Source organism: Lemur catta, chromosome 7, assembly GCF_020740605.2.
Source record: "Lemur catta isolate mLemCat1 chromosome 7, mLemCat1.pri, whole genome shotgun sequence".
NCBI lineage: Eukaryota > Metazoa > Chordata > Mammalia > Primates > Lemuridae > Lemur > Lemur catta.
The window spans coordinates 43935313-43962785 of NC_059134.1; the positions used below are offsets into that span (position 1 = coordinate 43935313).

At 34.8% G+C, this 27473-nt stretch overlaps 1 long non-coding RNA gene across 2 annotated transcripts in view; it reads right to left on the reverse strand.

Moving 5' to 3' along the window:
• Positions 1-330: 330 nt before the first annotated feature.
• LOC123642228 overlaps positions 331-27473 on the reverse strand; it is a 173375-nt gene continuing 146232 nt past the window's right edge. For both annotated transcript variants that reach the window (XR_006736401.1, XR_006736399.1), the window contains exons 8-9: positions 2306-2468; positions 331-494 (exon numbers count right to left, since the gene is read on the reverse strand). This is a non-coding gene — a long non-coding RNA (uncharacterized LOC123642228). The remainder of the gene's footprint in view (positions 495-2305; positions 2469-27473) is intronic.

Here is a 27473-nt window from a genome sequence, read left to right on the forward strand (position 1 = left end):
GCTGCAATTCGCCACGCCCCCATGGGCTTTCACAAAGGCTCATGGCAGATCTGCACGCACAGTAAGACACAGGTCATGCAGCTCCCAACTGTCCAATCAAAGTGGTTCCATGGTGATGTCTGAACCACAAGGGAGGTCTCAATCCAGGCACTATAAAACAAGACACAGACCATAACCAGTCCCTTTTCTGCAAGCTTCTGTTTGCCCACCCTTTGTTGTGCCAGTGGATCCGGTCGTCAACTGTGGTGTATGTATCATGCTCTATAAACCTATATCTTGCTCTTGCCCCACCTTTCTTTCCTCAATAAACCTCATTTTCATGCTTGCCTTACTTTGGCATGTCTGGTCATTCTTTGGCCGTGAGTGCACCAAGAACTGATATTTCAGACTGAAACCTGATTTAATGAGCATAAAATGTCGACAAAGATCATGGCAAAACAGTTGTTGGTTCCATTTTGAAAATTTAGTCTTCCCATATGAAGCAAAACAGAAATCTGAAACAAAATAAATCATACATGAAGAAGTGTTGTGAGGGATGAAAACTGTCCCATTTACCACCTTATCTACTTAACCAAACATTAAAGAAAAGGTTTATACCACCAAGTAACTAAGCTCAAAAGGCATAGCTTGTGAACTTGAAGTATCTTGGTACTTCTTTATGCTCCCCTTATAATTATGTATTTAGGTTGCATTTGATGTGCACATCACATGTAATTAGAGTGTGGAAATTTACTCTTGAAAACTTCCAGTACATCTCTTGTACCATACTAAGTTCCTACTTCAATCTGTGTTATCTTTTTGAATTCATATCTGTTAATGATACTTTTTTCTTGAGACATCACTTGTTTCAAGTCACTTGTAGGACCCTTGTGACAAGGAGATAGATCCACATTATTTATAATGGTATTTGATACCCTTCTCAGCCCAGCACAAATCTATCTATTCAACAGAGTTTTTTCAGTGCCCAACTAATGGCCACACATGCCCTGTAGTTTCTGTAGGTTGTGTAGTGTACAGACATTCACTTAGGCTACAAGATAAATGAGCCCCTGGAGTTGAGGAATGTGATGTTCTTTCTCTTGGCTCACCATTCCCTGCTTTATCTTGCACTGAATTTTCTCTTTTCTTATGAAGATGTTGTATTCTCTCACACCATTATCAATTTTCAGATGCTCTTCCTTTTTCTTGAGATATTTTTTCTGTTGTTTTTAATTTGACAAATTCATAGGCAGTCTTTAGGACCCAGTTAAAACATCTATTCTCTGAAGACTACTGTGAGAATTTGTAACTGCTTGTTATGTATTCTCAGTGTTTTCATTTATTACACTGTGTAGTATTCTTAGATCTCTTTTTTCTCATGTGTTTATTTCCTTGCCTGTAGCCCCTACTAATGAATATACTCTGTGAAGGCAGGAAACAGTTCTCCCTTACTGTATTAGTTTCCTCTGATTGCTATAACAAATAATCACCAATGTAGTGGCTTGAAAAGGACACAAATTTACTATATTGCTGCTCCAGAGGTCAGAAATCTGAAATGAGTGTTGCTGGAGGATGTCAGCAGGGACACATTTCTTCTGGAAGCTCTACAGGAGAATCCATTTCTTTCCCTTTTCCAGCTTTTAGAGGCTGCTCATATCCCTTGGCTCATGTTCCCTTCTTCCATTTCCAAGGTCAGCAGCATGGCGTCTTCAAATCTCTCTCTGATTCTGACCTCCTTCTTTCACTTTTAGGACCCTTATTGTGATTACATTTGGCCTATCTGGGCAATCCAGGATAATCAGCCTAACCCAAAATCCTTAATTTAAACACTTGCAAAGTCTCTTTTGCCATGCAATGTAACACAGGCACAGGTTTTGTGGTTTAGGGCATAGTATCTCTGAAATGACATTATTCTGCCTGCCACAGATATGTATTATATCTTTACATTTTGTAAAGTTCTTAGCACATATTTACTGTCTGATATTTATTAGTTGAAGGAATTAATGAGATTTCTAGTTTTTAGCATTTATGTCAGTCTTTTACTAGATTATAAAATTCTTGAGACTGGGGAGCATGTTTTAATTATCCCCATATCCCCATGCCTTACATAATGCCTGGTATGTAGCAAATTCAAAATAAAATTTTGTTGAATTACTAATTACATAAGAGAGATGCTGCTGAATTCTACCTTTAACGAAGATATTGAAAGAAATATCGGTTTATGTATATAAAAGAACTCCACTTTCCAGAAGGTATGCCTTTTGGGTCTATTAAATCTTATTTTAGATATAGTATCAGATTGATTAGAAAGGAAGGATGAAATTACCACAAAAAGCTGGTAGTCTTTTTCATTTGGAATTGCTGAATCCTCTTCAATCCCCTTCTTGCCTTTATTAGGTCATTTCTCAGCTACATTCTCACTGGCATTATCAATACTGTTGATGCTGATTCCACTTCATCAATTTATGTAATTTGAATCAGCATGGACTCTGTTAATCAATGAATATAAAAACAATCTCATGAAACTGACCTATAAAAATCAGAAAATCTGAATAATATAGGGGCAAATATATTCCCTAAAGATAATATCAATGATTCAAATTTTCTGTATAGTTTCTGTATTTCACACTTCAGTTTTCCTGTGCAGACGCAATCTATGGGTCATTATCGATGAATTCTCATTCACAAAATGCATCTACAAGGTGTGCTACAACAACACAATTAAATTACAGGAATTCTTTTCAAGCTTACACCCCACAATCATGGTTATTATCATAATCATAAAAATAATTTATTTTTCTGGTACTTTCAAATAGAGGAGCACATAAATGCTATAATGTAACCCAATTTTCTTCCTCTGCTGACATATTGTGCAGCACTGGGCACAGAGTAGTTGCTTAATAAATAAATGTCTATTGAATTAAATTGAAGTCTTGAATAATAGTCCCTTATTGCTTCTTGTTTCCAACCTCTTCCCTTATTTACCTCATTTTATACAATCTCCTGGATAAATTCCTTCATTCCAGCTAAGCAAACGCTATACATGGTTTCTTTAATATGGATTAAGTGTTATAGTTACCTGAAATGATATTACTTTCAGTAAATGATATTTACTTTCAATAATATGTGTTTTGTTTCCTTCTAAAACTGTATATATTTTACTCTGTGGTATTTATTCTACGATATTATCAAGCTTGAGTCAATCTAATAACTCCAGTTTTCCTTCAGAATCTCTGAATAGTGCTCTATAAACATTTAATGATTCATTTGCTTATTTTCATTTACTGTATTTACCTTTTAAATTTAAACTTCTAGACAGAAGAGGGTATGTCTATTTATTGTCATCACACTTTAAATGTTTTTAAAAGGAGAAACTGTTTTTTACTGGTCCCTGAATATGCCATGATTATTTCTGAATTCAAGACTCCTGAAATGCTGCTCCTCTTTTCTCTATCTTTTCAGCCTTTGCTTATTTTTCCAAATGCAGCTCTTGATTTTCTATTATGCAAAGCCTTTGCCAAATAGTGCTGTCCCTTTTGGTCCACTTCATTAATAGAATTGGGTATTAATCACTTTTGTATTATTTACTTTGGTGTTTCCCAATCTCCCCTTGAAGATTAAAATCACTAGGACATGTATTCAATACATTGGTCGTCGTTTCTCTAGAAATTCTAGTTCAGTAGAACTGGGCTAGGGCTTAGGAGTATACATTGCAACTTTCACAGACAATTTCTTTCTTCAGGGAAGTTAGGCAAATGCTACTGCCTTTCACTGACAATTCATGGCATTAACAGCATTAATGGCAGATTGGGTCCTTAAAATCACATAACCCATATACTCTTCTAGGACTTGAATTTTCTATACACATTTCTAATGAATAGCCATGCATTTTATGCTACTGAAGAAGTGTCTTCCACCTTTTATGGTCTGAGCATAAATTCTTTCTGATATGAAGCTGAAATCAATTTTCTTGTAATTGCCACTTATTTCCTCAATCTGACTTTTGGGGACACAGAGACAATTAGATCTTTCTTTCTACAGGTCAGATCCTTAATTCTGAGAAAGTGACTATTGTTCCCACTCAACTCCTTTATTTTCTAAAGTTCAAATATTCAGTTCTGTTGACTTTCTCCAAAGTCAAGATTTTGCCATCCTGCATAACAACCCTTGGACCTGCCCTGTCCAATATGGTGGCCACTACTCATATATGATCATTGAGGAAATAAAATATGACTAGTGTGACAAAGAAACTGTCTTTAATTTTATTTAATTTTAATTATTTTGATTTTACATTTATATGGCCACACATAGCTAAGCATAAATTAATTTATAAGTTTAGAACACACAGAGATCATTCTAGGTTATAGTTGCCTAGCATCATGAATGAGTTGAGCTGAAGCTTCAAAACATGTAAGATTGAGATATATGTGAAGAGCAAAAATATTTCTTGGATAATTTGCACTTGATTCATGACAGAAGAATGTTCTGGTCAAGTTAAGAGTCTGTTAACTATGTTTCTATCTCTGTGATTTAAATGGTATGATTCTAAATTTCAGTATAAAACTTATCCAATAGTACCTAAACTACTTTCCTGTTCCTACTGTAAGCTGCGTTAATTTGAAAGCTGCATGTATAAAGTGTGCCACCAAACAGTGGGTGTTTTGATGACAATTATCATAGCCATTTTCATTTGCTAATTCATTTAACACATATTTATTGAATTCTCTACATGCTACAGACAAGCAGATGCATGGCTAATAAAAGGAAAACAAATAAGTCTTTGTTTTTTTATTATTTTGGAGCTCTCTTCTAGTGGGGAAAATAGCATAGACATAAACCAGCATATTCATATAATGCACTGTCACATAAAGCAATATAATGTAATACCATATTAGATAATAAGTAGTACGGTGAGGGGAGACAGTAAGCAGAGCTGTTGTTTTAGCTATACTGTAAAGCAAGGTCTCCCTTTGCAGCTTATAGTTGAGTAACTATCCTTGCAAAGATCTGGGGGAAGAACATACCAAACAAAGAAAAAAAAGCCAGCACAAAATCCTAAAGCAAAAACATGCTTAGGGTACTGGTATTAATGTATATGAATTTCCTGCATTTCAGTAAATATTTATTGAATGAATGAGTGGATGAAAATTGACCACTGACAGAATAAATTCTAGCCACAATATGTTACAAATAAGAAATATGATAATTTTCATGATGTCTGAGAAATGACATATGCATGAATTTTATGTGTTCAAAATATTTTGTTCTCTTAAGCTATTATGATAATTTAAGTTAATCAATAAAAGTGAAATTAGTTCTACTAACATGAAGTAGAACTGTTCTCTTCTTTTCCATAGTCTTTTAAAATGCCAAGCCACATTTAGAAATACTTTCAATACTTTTTTTTCCTGAGGACACTTCTCTGAGATAGAAGAAAATTTTGTTCTTTTTTTCATTTGAATGACACCCATAAAATTTAATTTGGTGCAGTTTTTTGAGTGGAGAAGGATTTGAGTGTTTAATGTGTTCATAATTAAATTATGGTCATATACAATCCACGTTGTATAGTTATTTTGATATTTTCAATAAGTTACCATTTTTTATTACCTACCCAGAAGAAACAATATACTTTTGACTAAAATTTAGGCAGGAAATTACCATTTAGATGTTTATGAAACCATATGGTATGTATCTGGTTCCTTACAATATCTAGCAGTTTGGGCTAGTAGGCATTATAGTCAGATAAAAACTTTTCCAAATCTAGTTGCATAACCTTTGGCCTCAGATTTGTTCTCCCAGTTTTCTTTAGTCTCTACTCAAAAGTCACCTACTCAGTGAGACTTTCTGGGTGCCTCATGTGAAATGGAACCTACTTTCTATTTTATATTCACTCTTTGATTATATATATATATATATATATATATATATATACACACACACACACACATATACACGCATACTTATCTCATATATGCATATACATCAAGGAGACTATCCATTGATACATATTTATATTTGCATGTATTTTTAACTTAGCCTTCTCTAACATATTAAACATATTTTATGTTTTACTCATTTAAATTTGTGTCTTCTCCATTAGAATGTAAGCTCCATGAGGGTAGGCAGTTTTTTGATTTTTATAACTACATACCTAACATTAAGATTAGTGTTGTCTATAGCAAGGGGCCAATAAATATGTTTGAATAAATAAATGTTAAGTCTATAAATTTAGGATATTAATATTATAAGAAGTTATTGTATTTTAGATATTTAGCATTCAAATTTCTGATGTTGCAAGGTTATATCCAAGCATAAATCTCCATATCTGGAAAATGTCACTGACAAATAGATTACTTTAAAATTAGCTATTGGTAACTTAACCTTAAAACATATTCTTACCTGTCAAATCAGTGTTTTTACCAGTATATTTCTTACTGATTGTCTGTTGTTGCAAATTTGACAGAATTAGCCAAACATGATGTAAATAGAGGGTTACATGAAATAGAAAATATTATAAAGAAGTAGAATTTTATGAAGCCAAAACTGATTATTGTAATGTTAGTGAACATCTGCAATTTGTAGATCAGCAAGTTTACAACTTAGAAAGAAAACAAAAAAAAACCAGTAAATAAGCCCTTTAAATTAAAAAAAAAATCTGGATTGAGTATAAATCACTGACTCCTAGTTTTATAACTCCATTCCCAATCCTCCCCATATTTCTGTCTATTCAAGTGGTTCTTCCTTAAGAAACTCCAGACAGAGTTAATACTTCTAACACCTTGATTTTAGCACAGTGACACTGCTTTTGGACTTCTCAGCTCTAGCACTAGAACATAATAAATTCTTCTGTTTTAAGCTACTGTTTTGTTATAGCAGCAAACAGAAACTAATACACTATCCTCTAACAGATTATAAACTAGATGACACAAATGAGAAAAAAACCTATAACTCTGTTTTCTTTATAGCCACATTATCATCATCCTCACAGCATTTATGTGTCTCCAAATATAAGGCATTATGTTTAGCTCATGTGCCTCAATAATGTGGTGATATAATGAGAGGATTTTGTAGTTCCCTTTGGTTACTTTTTTACTAACTACTTGATCTGGTATTTGAGATATAGACAGATTGTTATTTTAATTACTCTTTTTCCAATTGCTTCCAGAGGTTTTGATGTATCTCTAAAGCAGGAATATGAACTTCTTAAAGTGATGAAAACTCAAGAGTTTCCGCAAGGAGAAAAAAGCAATCCAGGATAATATTATTGTAATTATTTATTTTATTCAGAATGAAGTACTTAGTGAAATGAAGACTTCTTGGGAACTTATCAACATTGAAGAGACTAGATCTTAAAAAGAAACATACCAGAATATGTGAATAATTTCAGAGAACCCTTACATAATGGCTAGTCAGATGTGTAGCTATGTACACAACAAAAGGGCAACCATTCTTGCAAAAATTGCCAAATTGGTTAAACGTCTCTTAGAAATCCTCCCTGCAACCTTCTTAGGACATTTCTTACCTGTGTATACACATTTAAATTCATGACATCTCTAACCAACTAGGCCTTCAATTACAGAACCTCTAGAACCAGACCTTTATTTTCATCATTGGTTCTCTATTGTTAAACACATCTTCTATTACTGGAGGACCTAGAGAATAGTCAAATCTTCACTCTAAATGAAAAAATAATTCTTCATTACTCAAAATACTTTTATGTTGTAATCAACATCCTCTAAATTGTATAGCATATACAAGCAGTATCTAGTTCCTTTGAAAATTCTGTTATCTCTGTTACAGATGATTTCACTGTTATAATATTTATTTGTGGCACTCTTTACTTTTCACTGAAATTGAATAGTATTGTTAAATGAAGAAAAACCCAAGTTGAGTTCTAATGCAATGTATATGGATGAAGCAATAAAGAAAAACATACAATCCGGCAGTAAGGCTGCTACCAAGATAGCTGAAATGCAAGACAAAAGCTAAAGGGGAGGTGTTATAAAGGCCATTACGGGATATAAAAACAAAAAAAGGGAGTACTTATCTTGTTTTATAGGTGTATTTTGAAGTAGCCAATATACTATCAGTTTAGTTTCAGAAAATCTGGTTTTTAGCCTGTATTTTGGCACATAGTGGCTAGACAACCCTGAGTACATAAATAAAACACTCTGAAGCATAGTATACTACGGATCAAAATAAATCAATAATTTGTTCTTTACCATGCCCTCTGGTAGTTTTCAAGAAACTGGAGGGGGTAGGGTCCAGGGGGAAAGTAAAATAAACATATAAGAATAACTAGAACATAAAATAGAATAAGAGCAGCTGAAATAATACACTGTCAAGGTTCAGAAAAATTGGGTAAGCCTATCGATATTGTATGATTCTGAATGTTTATAAATAGATGGTGACAATTTTGAATTTGTTTGCTTAAATTTTGTACAGTAATTTATTTTTGAAAATAAAGACCTCACATTATTTATCCATTTCATAAAATTAATATTAATACATAATCATATGGAAATAATAAAATCCATTCTTTATTGAATATTGGTTATGCACCAGCAATAAACAGTGCTCAGTATCTGCACAAAATTACCTCATTTGATCTACACCATCTTCCCATTAGATAGGAATTATTACCAATCTCATTTTGGAGATGAGAAAACTGAGCATCAGGCAGGTTAATAAGCTTGATATCATGAAACTCTAAGAGGCGACCAAAACAATTCAAATCCAGATGTGTCTCATTCTACAATTCCTACCCTAATTATCAGGCTTTATATAAAATGCATACAAGTAAAAAATAAATGTAAACATTCATAATACCACCCACCCAGAAATTACCACTGCTAACGTTTGTTAGGTTATACACACTACACACATACAAAAACACACATACACATGCAGTGCTCAAGGTGAACCTGTCAAATAAGGTTAAAATTATAAGATGAAAAAGAAAAGTTCCCAATTTGCCTCTTCCTTTTTAGTTTTCTCACATGTAATAGCCACTATGATCAGATTCTTATCTAGATCTTCATAAATTTAATAGAAATATATTTGAAACATATTTTAAATGTTTACAATTGTGTCATTATTATACATCTAGATTCACTACATACAAATAGAAAGATTCTATATGATATAAAACATAATACAATATATTCATACCATAATTGCAATCCAGCTATTGAAGGGCACATATGATTGACAAAAAGATATACATATGAATGTCTGACATTATAATAATGACATTATAATAGTTTATAACAATATTAAAACAAGCTACTATTCATTGAATACTGGCTATTTTAAACATGTGCTTGTACTTTTTAATATTTATACCTGAACATTTTAATTAGTTTCATATCCATTATACATATCAGAAGGCTGAAATTTAGCAAAGTTGAATAACTCACTCTATGTTATACTACTAGCAGTAAAAAGAGATTTGGTCTAGAGTTGTGTGAATATAAAGTCAGTTGTTTATCCACTGTAATGACTTCACTCTGCTGCTTTTTGAGTTTTGGGACTGTTCCTTTACAATACAGCATTTAACTTTGTATACACACACCCACATTGGTCTAATTTGCTAAGTAATTATCAAATTCTACTTTTTTTAATACTATATGGAAATACAAATATGGTTTTCTAAATGGTTGCCAAAATTCAGTCAATGGAACAGGCGAAAGAACCACAGAGATTTTTTTTCCAGATAAACTCAGGAAGACAAAATTATCACAAAGGGTACTTGCAAATTCTACTTTTATTCTGTATCTTTCCAATCCATAGATTAAGGCATTTGTCTCGGTTCACTATATCTTTCTGGACCTCTCGTTATTTCAATCACATTCTTGAAGTAGAACATTTGTTTAAAAGCTTTCTGTTTAAAGCTTAGGCAAGTGAGGCAAAGGAGAGAAATAAATACTTGTATTTACTTAAACATTTGTCCCTTATTGGACTATAGAGAGAGTTAATTGGGATGAAATACATTAGAATTTTCTGTTTCTTTGGTTTAAAACTAAGAGTAAATAGTTAATTATAAATGTATAACATTAACAAGTAATATGGTATTCCTAGTATTTATGTTAAAACTGTGATATTAACCTGGACACATGTGATAAGATTAATCTTGTTCCTGTTCTCTTCTTTCAGCTTTCCCTCTTTCCTTTCTTCTTTCCTTCCTCTTCCTCCCTTCTTTCCTTCCTTCCTTCTTCCCTTCTTTCCATCCTTCCTTCCTTCCTTTCTTCCTTCCTTCTTTCTTTCCTTCTTTCCTTCTTTCTTTTCTGTCATAGCAAAATATCTGCAGGGTCTCAGGGTATAATTCAGAGAAGACACCAAATAAAGTAAGGAAAAATATGAAATAGTGGTGCAAAGAGGTCCACTCTTTCTTTGAGCTCACTGGAGTAGACTGGTATTATCATGCATAGGATCCAAATGAATCAAGCGAGGCACAAATTACCTCCCATCTGAACATTAAATGGCTCCAGAGGCAAATGCAAAGGAAGAGTATTACTAAATGATAGCTGAAGAGGAGAGCTGAGAATCAGAGTAGATGAATTTGTGTTAAGAAAAAAACATGAGGTGAAAAATTAGATGTAGAGCAAGAAAAAGGTCAAGAACTAGGGGAATTTAGTAATAGCCTAGGATGTCAAATGTAAGGGTCTAGAAAAAAGTTTCAGAATACTAGCAGCAAAGAGGGTGGGACCTGGGGATATTCTTTGTGTCCTCTGTGGGGACACAAATATTCAGGCCATAAAAGGTCCATTAAATTCCCTGTAAAATCTCATTCTTGAGGAGCTTGTATTACTTATTAGAGTGCAGTCTTTGACTGAATCTTTGACCGTTGTTAAGGATGCCATTTGTTCTGAGAAAAACTAACTGCCCGGTTTATTTGTCAGGAAACTACAGTTCTGTCTCTAGCCTACAACATCTCTGTACTCTTTTAAGTGTATGGTGGTTTGAGTGGGAAAAGTTACCTCCAGCATGTGGTATGACTGTTGGTCCTCCATTAATCAGAAACATGTAAACTGTAATTTCTTTCTGCAATTCCAGTAAGCACTGAGTCTATTTTGTATGTCCCACTGAACAAATGACCAGTATTACAGCACTCACATCATAATATCGTATGTGTGACTCCATTTCTCTCTCTCTTTCTATCTCTTTCTGTCTTGTATGTCTGTCTCTCTCTTTCTGTCACTTTCTTTGGAGCTCTGATCCTTCATTATCTGCCTTTCTCTTTTTCACCCTCTGGGACCCAGCTTACTGATGATTGTAGAAGTAGGGGACCTATATAAGAGACACACAAATCAAATATGATTCACCTGTGATTAAGCACAAGGGAAACATACAGTATAGTTATATGGACTTCCTAAAGGCAGCCTCGAGTAGCAGTTGAGTATAATCAGGACAAGAAAGAACTGATTTTGAATCTTAATGTGGCTACTAATTAGCTATATCAACTTGTTCTTTAAACCCATGAACCTCAAAATGAAGATCATATAGTTCCTCACAGAGTTGGTATCATAACTAGAGTTTAAATGAGAAGATCTATGTAGAGTGTTTGGCATTCTGACTGGTCCATATTAACTGTTCCATAAAAGACAGCTACATGTGAGAAGTGATGTTTGCCCAGTGGGGACTTGTCTGCAGAGAGACAGGGTAAACTTTGATGGTCAATGAAAGTCTGGGAATAGTCTTTAAAGCACTCCCTGAGAAAGCAGAGCTATTGGAAAAGCTGCGGTTTCTAGTCTAGACCTCTGCCTATTCTACATTGAGTAGAAAACCTAGATTCCACTGAATGTCACTGATCATAGACCCTATAGTTTGGAGACACTTGAGTGTCTTCAGGGGCCAGTAGATAATGATGCTTTCTTTTACTAGTTCCATATCTACACCACTCTCATAAGTAAAAATACAAAGGGAATTGCCTGACTTACATTACTCACGTGTTCGGTATGTGAGAGAGGGGAACACAATTTTGCACAAATCTCTTATTTACTTTTACCTCTGTTAACCCTTGCATGGCCCTACTTGATAATAACACAGTAAAAACTACTTTCCTTTCACTTCCAATTGTCTCTGACAGGTACTTTTATTAGTGTTTTTGCCCGAAGTATTCACCAATGTCCATGCCTGCAACACTCTGTGCCCTCACTGCCCTGAAATATTAGTGAAGTATATAGTCTTTCTTTTCATACAGAACAGCCCCCAAATCTGAAGACTTTTGTGAATTCTTTTCACCTCCTTTTTCTGCCTGAGTTACTGGCTTTGAAGTGCACATTATATGGTCTTTTTATTTCTGTGGCTGGGATTTCTTAGACTGTATTTATAGACGTTCATTATCTTTTCTCTCACAACCTACTCCTTAGTTCTCTCCTCCTACTTAGTTGGCAAAAGTAGGCTCCTTTTTGAGCTTTTTGTCTTTTTTATTTTTTTGGCCAGCTTTATAGCCATCATTCTACTGAGGCTTTAAGTTCATGGGTAAAGGTTTCACCTCTTTTCCTGAATGTAATCTGCCTTCAGTTGTTCAGGGGGATGCCTGTTTTTCCAAGGGTCTCAGAATTCCACTTTAGCTGTTTATCAGTGGTCCCCAACCTTTTTGTCATCAGAGACCATTTTCATGGAAGACAATTTTTCCACGGACTGGGGAGGGGAGAGGATAGTTTTGGTATGATTCAAGCACATTACATTTATTGCACACTTTATTTCTATTGATATTACATTGTAATATATAATGAAATAATTTTACAACTCACCATAGGTTGGGGACCACTGCATATGACATAATTTCATTAGAAACATAAATTCTAGTGAAGTTTTATTTTTTATAGGTAAATTCCCACTTAATAGAAGCTATGGCATCATCTGTGTGTGCATTGGTCCCCTCTGATAATTTTCAAATCCCTATGGACAGTGAGAGATGGTATCTAATTCATATTTGTATATTCTATAATATCAAACATATTTCTTGCACAGAGTAATAAATAAATAATATTATCTTTTGTTTTATTTGAAAGAAATAGCTGTAGTCTGTGAGAAGACACTAAAGTCTCCAAAGAATTAAGTGGAGGCCATTCTTTGACTATTGGTTCTCAACAAAAATTAGAGTGAACTTGATTTAGGTCCTTAAAGTTTTACCCCATTTTTCTATTGGTGGAATAAGTAATATTTTGCTTATTGAAATGCTTTTAGAGAAGATATATTTAACTTCTCTCATGTTCAGAAGGGATCATGTTATTTTGTCTTATAATCCCATGCTTATCTGAAGAGTGAAAGAAGTTTTAAAACTGGAATTACAGAACGATAAATAGCTATCTTTCCTCTCTTGGATATGCAAGTACTCTCAAATTCTATCAGAGTATTGGTAATTGAAAATATTTCCTATTTATATAATAGAATGTAAACTTCGATGGATTTCAAGTCCTAAAATGGTCCCCAGTATGGTCATATGCTGAGTGACATTGAGAAATTTGCAATTCCTATGAGTTTGTTTCAGCACATGTAAAGTGGTGATAATAATATCTCTCTACAGGATTGTCATGAAGATAAAATAAGATAATGCATATGAAAGTACTTTCTAAATTACAAAACCTCTTTTAAGTATAAGACGTCATTATAATTTTTGGCTTGAAAAATAATACAACACCCAAACTTTTGCAACTCAATTTAAATGCAATGGATAAGCTGTAATTATCTATATAGTTGTTACTTAGTCTGTTGAAAGTGTTATAAAACCAGAAGTTTCATACCCTTTGAAGAAAAATTGCTAAGTGCAATCTCTGTGTTCTACTGGGAACTTTGCACTTGGCTTATTAGCTCACAGTATGAATTTCTTGTAACTTTTGACCTATTTAGAATCTGTAACTACCAGATTTTGAGAAAGTTAAATTAGCATTGCAAATTAAGGATCGGAATTCAATTGGATCTCAAGAATCATGGTGGTCTGAAAAAATTAATGCTTTTGAACATATAGAAAATTGAAACTGTAAGTTTGAAGTCTTTTTCAGAATTTGTGAAACCTGGTTCTTAAATTAGCTAATCTGATAAGTTTATAGAACAAAATTATATGCCTAGCAAAGATTTTCTTCATTTATCATAAGGAATAGGAGAAAAAATTATTTGATATAGTGGAAAGAGGAGTAAATTTTCTTCAGAGACCTAAAATTTAAGTCCTAGCTCAACCATACTTCAGTTATGGGATCCACAACTAGGCAAATTACTTTAACCCTGTGACCTTCAATTTTCTCAATGATTGGATGATTTATGGGGATCAAGCGAAAAAATATTTATTCATTGAGTCCACATATGTATGCATATATATGTATAATTTAGCTTTCAAGGATATAGGCATAGTAATGTTTCCCATTGAAGAAGAGGAAACAGAGAAGCTATGAAATATAGGGGGATATAGCTATATATATATCCCCCTCTGCGTGTGTGTGTGTGTGTGTGTGTGTGTGTGTGTGTGTGTCTGTATAAATATATATATACATATATATATATATATAAAATCAAAAACAAATCCAGGTTTGAGAAATGTTATAGAAGAGGCAAAGAATGGCTTGAGAAGAAACAAAATAGGAAAACAGAAGCCTGATTATGGGATGTTTTGCAAACAATACTAAGATGGCTGGAGTTTCTTCTTTATGTGATGAGGAGGATTTGGAAGGTTTTACAGAGAACATTGAAATGGTAATATTTACATTTCGCTAGATCTAATGTAAGCCACATCGTTGTGTTTTTTAAAGTAAAGCACACTCAGGTTTACCTCTCTGTTTTAAAATATGTAATGTCACCTACCCTAACAAAAATGAAAGACTTGGAAGATCAAGTTGATCCCAAGTAGCTTGACTGTCTGCCAAAAAGCATCTACTACTCTTTAAAGAAAGACAACGAAATCCAGCATTCAACAAGGTAAATTAATAATATCAAATATTCACTTAAAAAATAACAAACATGAGTAAAAAGGTGACTCTTAACTAGTAGATAAATCAATTAATAGAAATAGACTCAGAAAGACCAAGATGATAAAAGTATCATCCCAAGATTAAAGCCACTATTTTAAGGATTTAAAGAAAATACAAACAAAAAGTAGACATTTAAATAAAATATGGTTTATCAATATTGTGTTCTCATTCAGTAAAAGGAAATAAGAGAATTGTACATGTAACCTGGATGAATCTCAAAACCACTATGCTGAGACAAAGGAACCAGGCACAAAGAATGTATCCTATATGATTGTATTTGTATGAAATGCTAGAACAATAAAAACTAATCCATAGCAATGGTTCTCAACTAGATATAGTTTTGCTCCCTAGGGTACATTTTTCAGGGTTAGACATTTCTGTTTATCACAACTGGTAGTGTGGAGAAAGCGTTCTACTGGCATCTGGTGGGTATGGGCCAGGGATGGTGCTAAAAATCCTACAGTGCTCAGGGCAGCATCCCCCCATGCCCCAACAAGCAAATACCCAGCCCAAAATATTAATATTGCTGAAGGTGAAACACTCTGATCTATAGTAATGGAAAAATCAGTGACTGTCTACAAGTGGGGCTGGGGAGAAGATGGCTACAAGGGACAAAAGGGAATTTTTGTAGAGCCATGAAACTGTTCTATATTATTATGATGTTGGTTATGTGGGCATAGATGTTTGTCAAAATTCAAACTGCATTCTTAACATGAGTGTACTCTGTTGTATGTGAAAATTGGTTATGTATATGTATGTATATATACTGTGGGTACGTATGAATTGTGTAATGTATATACATATACATATATATCACAAACACATGCAATGTCTCTTTAACTTAGAATAAAATTGAATCATGTATCAATATCTATAATAAGATGCTGCTAATCTTGTCTCTACCTATTATACCTCTTCCATCTAAGCTGTCCCACTGTTCTGCTTTGCTTAATACATTTACTTTCATGCTTCCTGAACATGCCACACCCTTTCCTAACTGCCAGCACATGCCACTGCTGTGCCCTCTGGCGGGAATCCTCTTTCCCATCTTATTCCAAGCTCAGAAAAATAATGTCAGTTCCTTGAATAAATCTTCCCTGTCACCCTCGCTAATGTGTTCCCCTTACTTTATCTTAGAACACTACCACGTTAAGGTTAGATATGTAGAGGACAATATTAAAGAGAGGAGAGAAATTCAGGAAGATAACGTTATTGTTCATGTGATAAGTAGAGTCCTGAGTTAAGAGAAAGCTGTAAATGTTAGTGAACTGCTCACTTGGTGAGCCCCTCTAATACCTGAATAATTTTCTACCAGTGTCATACCTCATAAGAAAATGAGTCCAGTTCAAATCAATAAGCATACATCAAGTAGATGCTACATTTTTGGCGTGATGATAAATGCTGCTCTTAACATTGTTCTCTATCTGTAACAAAATCATGACAAGCTGCTTTTCTATTTGGCCGTAAGCATGGCATTGTACTGCTGTTGCTACCTGCTGGCTGCCAAACTCTCAGAACTATTGGCTCTATGATGCACCCATAGAGAGTCGACAAGGTGTAGCTGTGTATCTTAAGTGATATTGGCTAAACTTAAATGAATTAATATTAAGTAATAGCCCGTTGCATCTGTTGATAGGGATAGACCTATATTTAGTATTTGTAGGGCCTGGTACATTAATATAAATGGAGGCAACATAACTTTTTATAAATATTTAAAAATTGTCAATGACATTAATAACTTATTAAATAAAACATGTTGCATGATCTATCTTGAAACATGTATCTTGCCCTTTTGTTATGACAGAGAGGGCCATTCGCTATTCTGTGGCGAACGTATCCTACTCTTGCTCTGTAAACCTATATCTTGCTCTTACCCTGTAAGATAAACCTATCTTGTCCTTCCTCAATAAACTTCATCTCTCACTTAAAACAAAAGAAACGTATGTCTTGATAATGACTTTTTTTTAACGAAGAAGCAATGCTATGATATTTTATATAACATGCAGTCAAATAGCAAACATGATTAAAATTAATGGTTTTAAAAGATGTCTGGTTGTTCTGCTGATGGATAGTGATAGTTTGATGTGTAATAAAATAAATACATATATAATTCACAAAGTAATACAGTCACATGGCATATGACATTTTGGTCAATGATGAGCCACATATATGACAGTGGTCCTATAGGATTATAATATGGTATGCTTACTGTACCTTTATTATGTTTAGATATGTTTAGAAATGCAAATACTTATCATTGTGTTACATTTGCCTACAGCATTCAGTACAGTCACATGCTGCACACATTTGTAGCCTAGCGGTATAGGATATACCACATAGCCTACATGTGTAGTAGGTTGTACCATCTACGTTTGTGTAAGTACATTCTATAATGTTTACACCACAAATGATGCATTTCTCAGAATGTATCTCTGTCAAACTAGTTACTTGAACTAAACATGCACAGTGACATAGGACTATATATGTTTAGTTCAAAAATTATTTTCTTTCCCTCAATATATTACAATTTCATATAACAATCACACAACTATCACAAAAATAGGTAAGAATATATTATAATACTGCTCTCTGAAAAATTTTGTCAAATTACTTAACATGTCTTCCTTTTATCTAAGCATTGCCATTGCTCAAATCTTCCCTTTGTTGTAAAAACTAATAAAGAGGATTTTGGTATAGGTCCAGTTGCTCATCACGCAAAGATCCAATTATTTAGGATTGCCAAGGAAGAAAGGAATTTTTTAATATGAAAGACATCTTGTTGGGAGAATGGGATAAACTGCCTCGAATCTTTCTCCCAACTAACTGAGAACATGGGCTTTTAAAGGAGGGGCCAGGTGCCTTGGGGCAGGTCGTGGTGTAGCTCACAAGTGACTATGTGCATTGGGGGCAGGTTGTGGAGATGGTGAATCTTGGCATCAGGAAGTCTACCCAGGGGCCTTCACAATCTCAACTCCTTTATCTTGTAGAAAATCCACCATTGCAAGGAAACAACTCAAAAGTTCAAGTACTTAGTTAAGGGAGAGGATTATAAAAAACATATAGGGGTCATTGAAATTTGTTCATAGAGCCGGGTCCACCTTCACTCAGAAGCAGACTGCCATCACACCAATGGTAGCATTATCCGCAAACCTTCAAACAATTTATATATAGTTGCCTTTCCTTTCAAGAACACAGGGAAAAAGTTGGGAAGAATTGTTTCCCTGAGGTCTAGATGCTGTTAAATATTTGAGTAGATAGTTTGGCTTATGCAATGTACTGTGCCAGTACTGAGCACCAAATCCTGAATTCCTGAGGCACTCACACCCATATTTCTTAATAATGTTATTTTTTGTGTGAGTGTTTATCAAAATGTATGGCCCCAAACCAAAGATGCTCCTACGTGAGCCTAACATACTACCAGGCAAAAGAAGATATTTAATGGTACTGCTCAGAGAATTTGACATAGGAAGTATTATAGAGCTATATAATGGGGAATTAGAAACTGGGCACCCAATGAGGAAGTGAGTCTTTCTACTGAAAGAAAATAACTGTATCACAACATTATAAATGGAAGAAACTGACCCTGGGTGAAAATACAGCTGATGGGGAGGTTCTCAACCTTGCTGTACCTCACAGTCACATGTGGCTATTTATAAGAAATATAGATCTTAGGGATCTTTTCCTGAAAATTCTGTTCTAGCACATTTAGTTTCGGGCTGAGGAATCTGTATGTTTAATAAGGTCCTCATATGGCACTGAAACAGCTTGTTTGGAAACCACATTATAGATTATGATTAAAAAGTAAACTGAAAAGCTAAGCAATCAGATCAGATCTGTTCTAGGGCATTAAATAATAAGACAGAGAGCCAGCACTTTACAGAATAAAACTAAAATAATATTTGGAAAATAAACACCAACCAGTTGCTATTCAAATAGATACGTAAATAATCCTAAAAAAAAAAAAGACTAAAGAAAATTCTGTCAAATTTAGAAAAAAAAATCAAAATTAAAAAAATTCTTAAAAGTAAAAAGGAAGTAACTGATCTGATAGAAGAGGGCATAGACTTAAAACCGAACAAACAGAACACAGCAGAGTCTTGGCCAAATCTCTTGAGAAGAATGAGGAGATTTCAGGCCAGAGTAGAGCAGTGACACAAGATCAAAGATGGTACTGCAATTAGTTATATTTAAAATTTACAATAATGAGGCAAGGAAATATTCACAGAGGAGATAATATCTCAGCTGGACATTGAAGAAAATATTCTGCTAATTGACAAGCAAAGAGGTTTTTTTTTTAATTTATTACATATTCTAATCAAATGGGAATAGCACTGAAAATGTTCATGCAATTTAATCTTTCCTTAATAATTCAGAAGGTAATTCAGTGTCTTAGTGTCTTGAAGTCATCACTTTGGATATACTTTTTTGTGGAACCTACTAAATTATTGACTTTTTTCACTTAAAGATCTATAGGGTATTAAATGCTTAAAGAAGAAAAATAGGTTCAAAACAACAGTACTTTTTTTTAGTTTCTCTTCTAATTCTAAGCCAACAGTATGTTTTTAAAGACAGTTTAAAAATATACTGATGGAGCCATGCTCTGAGGAATCAAGTCGGGGAATTGAAATAGTAGCATTAAGAAGAAAGTATGTGGAGTTGTTATAATACTCATAGTAGAATGTGTGATAGGTAGAGTGAGTGAAGTCAATTAGAGGGTAAGAAGTCCCTGATAATTTTTTAATCCATTTTACTATTTCTATGACTTTTGATTATCTCCATTAAAAGTTATCAGCATAAAAATTGCTAAAGTAAGAAGTAGCAGGAATCTATATACTTGAAAGACCACACTTGAAAAGAAATAAGAGAATAAAAACAATGAAAATGGCTAATATGTTCCCAACAGAAGTCATATAGACACACTATACGGGATGTCTGGGATGAGATTTTCAGTAACTGTGCTTGTGTATAAACTCTTCAAGCAGGAAAAACTGATCAAGAATAAAGTTTGGCTTTTTGTTTGTTTCTTATATATCATGCAAGTGTTTGACGTGATCCTAAATGCAGAGTTGGGTTAATCAGCCTTCTGTTCCTTGCAAAAATACAATCTTGTCTTGCATTATTTTCCTGCCCCTTCATAATTGATCTCTATTTCTATTCAACTCCCAATCATGGGCAACCCTTCTAATGTGTTCAATTGATATGTCCTTAGTTTTTTTATTACTGTTTTTTTTCCCCACCCGGTGTTAAGATCTAAATTGTTAGTGTAGTTTATTGTTACTAAGTGTTGCATAGCATTAGACACTAGAAGTATATCACATTTTTTTTTTACTCTAGCGATGGACAATGATATTGCCTCTTGTTCTATCTTACAACAAACACTATTCTTGAATATGGCCCCTTCTAGGATCTATGCAGTAAACACCCTTATGTGTTTCTCTCTGGGTAAGAGATATATTATATATATAAAAATGTGTGTATGTATGTATCACATATAACATGCATGCACACAAGAATAGTATCGCTGTCATGTAATATTTATATATGTAATTGTACAAATACTGTCAGATTTTTTCTATACCTGCTATATCAGCTTAAATGACCATTAACAGTGCCTGAGTTTCATGTTTCCCCACATCCTTGTCAATATACACTGTTATTTACTTTCTATTGTTTGTCCTGGTATGTGTAAACTGTTATTTCAGCATGATTCTAATACTAGTTTACCTCAGTATAAATGACGTTTTGACTCTCTCCTTACACTGGCTTACCATTTAGGTTTCTCTTTCTCTGAATAGCCTATTAAAATACATCACTATGTTTTTATATTAGATACATTTTATTATCTATTTTGCATAGTCTAGATACCAAAGTGTTTAGTTTTACACTTTGTAGGTATTTATTCTAGGTATTAATTTGACATCTACCTTTTCATAAAACTATGAATTGCAGGATTTTTTTTTGTCTTATCACTATATCATCAATACTAAGTATAATGTCTGGCACACACAAAAAAAAAGATTCAATGTATTTGTTGAATGGAAGATCACGTCTTCATTGTAACACTTCTATACTCAAAACTGCAAGTTTGCCGTGTCTGTTTGCTACCTTTGTAGCTACATACATTGATTAACTCAGGATTAGAATTCACTGATAACTTGAAAAAATTGGTAAATATTTGGTTCCAGGTTTCTATAGGATAAAAAGGATGACTAAAGTTGAATATCTCCATATATTCTGCCCCTTACACACATACCCAAACATGTATATCAATAAGAAAGCAAATTATACCAACATTAACTCATGTCTAGACTATACCTAGGAGACAGAGAAGGCTAAAACTCTCAAATTTCATGTTAGTAGGGAAATACACAAATACAACTGAGCCAGCTCCAGAATCTACAACTGAATTAAAAGTTAAACAGATTAAATACAGAAGGGAGGAGAAGACATGGAACCTATGGGTAATAAAACACAGATAAATTCATTCCAAAACAAATGCAGAGAATGCAGAAAACATGTCTGAGAACTGGCGTAGATGAGCTCTGGCTACTTGGAAATCAGAAGGAAGATTTGAAAATGTACATAATAAGATTTTATTTTATTTTACTTTATTTTTTTAGAGCGAGAGAAAGAAGAGGTCATTTGGAAGACAAAGAATGCATTGGAGGCATGGTGGGAAGTCCAAGGAAGGATTTATGAGACTGACATTATTAGTATTAGTATTAGCATGGCAAACTAAGAATTAATGTTTTAGGATTTTGTACAGACGTGTTGCTGTCGAAGACCTGATATCGGACCGTGGGAGGAAGGAGATTAAATAAATAGATAAATATGTATGAAAAGAGAAAAGGAAAAGCTCTTCACACAAAATTGCCAACTCATAAATGTAACAGTAATGCTAAAATTGCAAAATCACCATTGCACAACAACCACTGTAGTAATTGACTTAGGCAACGATTATTAATTTATGTTAATCCAACAGTATCAACTCAAATATTACTTATTTGCTCATTACAATTAAAATTTGTTTTATTTTTTAAGAGACAGGATCTTGCTCTGTCATCCAGGCTAGAGTGCAGTGGCTCAATCATAGCTCACCATAGCCTTGAACTCCTGGGCTCAAGTGACCCTCCCACCTCAGCCTCCTGAGTAACTGGGACTACAGGCCATGCCACCACACTGGATAATTGTTTTCACTTTTTTAGGGTTGGGGTTTTTGTATGTTGCCTGGGTTTATCTCAAACTCCTGGACTCAAACAATCCTCCCACCTCAGCCTTCAGTGTAGCTGGAATACCAGGCTTGAACACCCAGCTCAAAGTGGGTGTTTTGTATATAAATGGCTTGAGCAATCCAAATACATGAAAAGCATTGAGAAGATAAAGAAATGCTACCTCTTCTGCAAGGGAGACACATCAACCTCCCTAAAAAATTGTTTTGAAACATTTGAAAAAGTAAAACAGAAGACAAGGCAAGGATTAGTGTCTCTCCCCAGCTTGTCCTATCTATCCAGTGGATATCTGGGCCCAGGAGTCACCTGCAAAGAACAGTTATTGGACCCAATTTTATATTAGTTAGTATTTTCTAAACGGACAGATGATCAGATTTTAATTGTGTATCCCCAGAAGGGATTTTTTCTTATTTTTAAGCAAGATTTATTCTTGTTCTCCTGAACTCAGATGGGACATGGTTTATTTTTTGTTATGTTGTTACATATAAAATATTTCCTTCTGATGATTTATTTCCAGGCTGTCTGGATTTCTTTTCCATGTTGTCATGAAGTTCAAGATTATTAATTTTGTCATCAGATTAGGACCTTTTTTTTTCCTGTTTGCATTGATTATCCTCTTAACAATGCTCACTTAAGACTCAATAAATAGTGTTCTGAGGCAAACTGTTTTTTAGCTACGGAAGCCTTTAAATTGAGTGACAATCAGGACATCTGTGCCATGAGCTGTTGCAGTTCTCAAAGGGGAACATGCCACTACCCTTTACTCTTTCCAATTTGGCAAATCAGTCTCATTGGGTGATGATTCCTGGTGGAAATGTCTTTGCAGTACATAAATGATAACTGAATTACAAAATGATCCTAGTTCCATTAAGAAATGTTGACATTATTAAGAACACTACTCTTAATCCTCAATGAAACATATGATGGGCTATAAATGGATAAATGTCCTAGAGTACAGCTGTTTACAAGAAAATTACTTCCTCAGCCAATCAGTGCATTTAAAAGAGTCACTTTCTCTAGAGTTGGCTCCATGGGCCTGAACAGGGACCTTAGTAGTCCAAGGCAAGAGAGAAAAATTGTAATGTCTATTTTAATGGCTTTCTAGAAAATTGGGGCAAAAAATAAAGATAAACAAAACTTACTAAACAATATGTAATTGAAATCCTAGAAATTATATTTTAGGATTTTTTAACGTGACAGAAAGACAAAAGAATGACTTTATTGTCTTTAAGAATACTAAAAGGTATTCTTTTTTTTTTTTTTTTGAGACACAGTCTCACTCTGTTGCCCGGGCTAGAGTGAGTGCCGTGGCGTCAGCCTAGCTCACAGCAATCTCAAACTCCTGGGCTCAAGTGATCCTCCTGCCTCAGCCTCCCAAGCAGCTGGGACTACAGGCATGTGCCACCATGCCCGGCTAATTTTTCTATATATATATATATATATATATATATTTAGCTGTCCATAAAATTTCTTTCTATTTTTAGTAGAGACGGGGGGAGGGGGGAGGTTCTCACTCTTGCTCAGGCTGGTCTCGAACTCCTGACCTCGAGCGATCCACCCGCCTCGGCCTCCCAGAGTGCTAGGATTACAGGCATGAGCCACCAGGCCCGGCCTAAAAGGTATTCTTAAGAAAATGCCTACCAGCTGTTCTCCATTTCCAAAACCAGTATGAGCTAAACAATAAATGGAACTCAAATTCACCTGTTGGAAGTCAGGCAGCCAGATGAAAAGACCTCTTGAGAGAACTTCCAGCTCTAAGGTTATATAGAAAATAAAATGTCTTTCTTTAAGAGTATTGAACTATATACATACTATCAGAAGAGTTGAGACAATATATGTGTGGAATAATTTTAACATATTTTCAATGATTTCCTTCATGCATGCAAACGTTATTAGCCTTCCATCAAGAAAGCATATACTTTTGGTTGTTTGTCCACTATTGGTGCTTTATTTACATTCTTATTCAGTGCAGGCTGTTAGCAACTCCAAGGGCAAGCACGCTTAACTGACTCACACAGGGTTTGAATTCATAACCCTGGACTCATTAGCACTAAGGAAAATAAGTTATCTATCTGAACCAAACCACACTAGAATATCTTGGGGAGGGGGTAGAGGTGGGGTGTTAATCTATGTTTCAGTACATATTTTGTCAGAGGCAAAGAAGTAGACATAATAAATTATTAAGCCCCATTTTTTTTTTTACTTGGGATTCTATGAGTCTATATAGGGGTTTTATAGAAGAGAGATATGGATAGATTCTCCATGCTTGACAATTTGCCTCTTTTAGAATGCTTTGCCTCTTTTAGAATGAGGCAAAGGTTTCAGTCAGGACCCAAACTAAAATGACTGAGGCTTACAGAAAGGAAAGGTGATTTTCTTTCTGACCTGATTTGCTGATCCCAAATGCAACCCACTGATTCTTTTTCATTAAGCCACTAGCCACCATGGTAACCATTTTATATTATTACTGAATCTGGTCAGCAGTTGAGCCAGTATTCAAGAGGTGAGAGTTTTAGAATAGCATTAACAAAAAGAATTCTCCAATAAAAGATGAGCATTTTTCCCAATAAAAGACTTGGCTTGAAGCCTTCCTGTTTAGCGCAAAAAGCAAAAGATAAATCAGATATATTCCCAGTGTGGAGCAAGCAGAAGATGGCAGTGTATTTTTGTAGGCATAGAAATGAGAATTAAATAACCCATATATCTTCTTTCTACAAAGTGAGGAAACCTTTGAGAGCAGATGCATTTACTTTCTGCAGGGCTTCAAGTAACAAACTCTATTTGAAAAAGAAAATGCTGAGCAAAAGGAAGACTTTGGATTGTAACAACAAGGAGCAATGGCAGAGCCCCATTCCCATCCCAATGAAGCCATCACTATGCTAGAGGGAGCTGAGATAGAAAACTAGGACTGACAATTTTATTCCCCAGGGGAATAAATAGATAATACAATAATTTATTTCCACCTGCAATTTCTAGCATTCTTTTAGACACAATACAGAGCAGACGTCCTTGCAATTTTATAAATGCTTCCCAGAGGATGGAGCATGAGACAGCATAGATGTCTTTTATAAATGTCAAGTAGATGCATTATTGGATTATAGAATGTACAGAAGTTGGGCCAGATTACTAATAGAATATGAATATTGAATGTTCTTTTGAGAATAACTATTTTTACTTTAAATGGAGGATTTTTTCTCCTCTTTAGAACTCTAACAAAGTTCACTCAGTCTCCAAAAACCCTGATTATGGGCTCAGATGAATCATCTGAAGGGCAGGAGGACTGGGAAAAGGCAGAGAAGAAAGGCTGGCCAAGTTACCTGCTGCCTTTGATCCCAACAGGAGCCAGTAAACCTATTAGGGTATCTCTCATTTTCTCTGGGCCCTGGTGAGCAGAGCCTGAACTGCAGACTGTGCACCGCCAGTCTGTGACAGGCTCTTGACTTCATCCTTGACTGTCCAGTACTCTAGATTCCTGATGAGTCTTGTCAATCAGCTTCCTTCACATGGAGTAGATTCAGAGAATTTCTGGAGGTTAATTTTTTACTATAAAAGATAAAGTAGAATGCTCATCTTTTTTCTGACATCTCTAAAATGTGTAAATACAATTATGATACTTATAACAAGCTAATTCAGCCCGTCTAGTTCTCAACTTTGATGCCATAGGACAATACCCTTTCCTATTGAATAGATGTCAATGGAAGAAAAATAAAATACTTTCTCATCCCCACTCTTTTTGTGGCCCACTGCTATTGTGACTTGTTCAGATTTGGCCATATGCTTATGTATCAGTAAGGATTCTTACATAGAAAAGATAGAAGAGTAGATAATTCATATTTATTCATTGTCTGCTTTGTTTCAGAATGCTAGGGGCATTATATATTTATTTACCCCCATTTTATTGGTATATGGCTTCTATCTGTATGGTTACGAAGAGGCAGAGCTGAGGCTGGAATTCAGCTACGCTACTTCTGACTTTCTACATGCACAAGAGATAGGAGGAATAAGTGAGTGGAAAGTGTGCACCAAGGATGACTTACAATCAGCTGTATTATACCACTTTTCTAAAATATGAATTTCAAGCGTTCTGACAATAAAGATATCATTCATGGTACTGAAAATAACTCCAGGCATGGAGTCAATTGAGCTACTTCTAAGTAACCAATTAACTTCCACAAATTCAGATTTCCTTTATGCAAAACAGTAATAAAACCTGCATGACACAGGGTATAGTGGAAGGAGCATGGATTTTGAAGTCTCTTTGTAAAGTTGATCAAGTGACTCAACTTTTCTGAGCTTCAGATTTTACATTTAGAATCCAAGTTTGGGTCTGAGAAATTACCTATAAGCAAAAAGCCATAAGCTTTCATTCATGGATTTTGTTTCAACTATTATGTTCCTTAACAAGCATTTTGTTGTTCTTTGAAGTCCTATACTTTGATCCAAATATTGCATACATCAGTTAGGTTAGACTAGGTCATGCAGAGATAAAAACAATCCTAATATCTCAGTTGCTTACAGTAGCAAAGAATACTTCTCACTCATGTCCGCTGTGTGTCAGCTGAGGTTCTGTGCCACATTTTCTTCACTTGGGATCCCAAGTTGGTAGAGTCTGTCTGGAACATTGTTATTTATTGCAGCAGTGGAAGAAAAGATACAGTGAACACCATACTAGCTCTTAAAGCTTCCGTCCAGAAGTGACATAATGTCACTTACACGCACATTTTATTTTCCAAGCAAGTCACAGAAGTCTTAAAGGAAAACCTAAACTCTGCCATAAAGACAAAAATATTTTTATGTTCAAAAAAGAATGTGTACAGCATACGGCATGTGCTAGGCATAAGGAACACAGAAAAAAGTCACAATCTCTGCCCTAAAAAGCCCTTAGTCTAGTGAAGGGGACAGATATACTGTACTATCTCTGTCCAATTATAGGATTTAAGGCAGAAGTGAGAATGGAGAAGCATGTTATTTTGATAGTCTCTTTTAAGAATTTGCTGGCCGGGCACGGTGGCTCACACCTGTAATACTAGCCCTCTGGGAGGCTGAGGTGGGTGGATCGCTCAAGGTCAGGAGTTCGAGACCAGCCTGAGCGAGACTCCGTCTCTACTAAGAATGGAAATAAAAATTATCTGGACAACTAAAAATATATATAGAAAAAATTAGCCGGGCATGGTGGCACATGCCTGTAGTCCCAGCTACTCAGGAGGCTGAGGCAGGAGGATCGCTTAAGCCCAGGAGTCTGAGGTTGCTGTGAGCTAGGCTGACGCCACAGCACTCACTGTAGCCCGGGCAACAA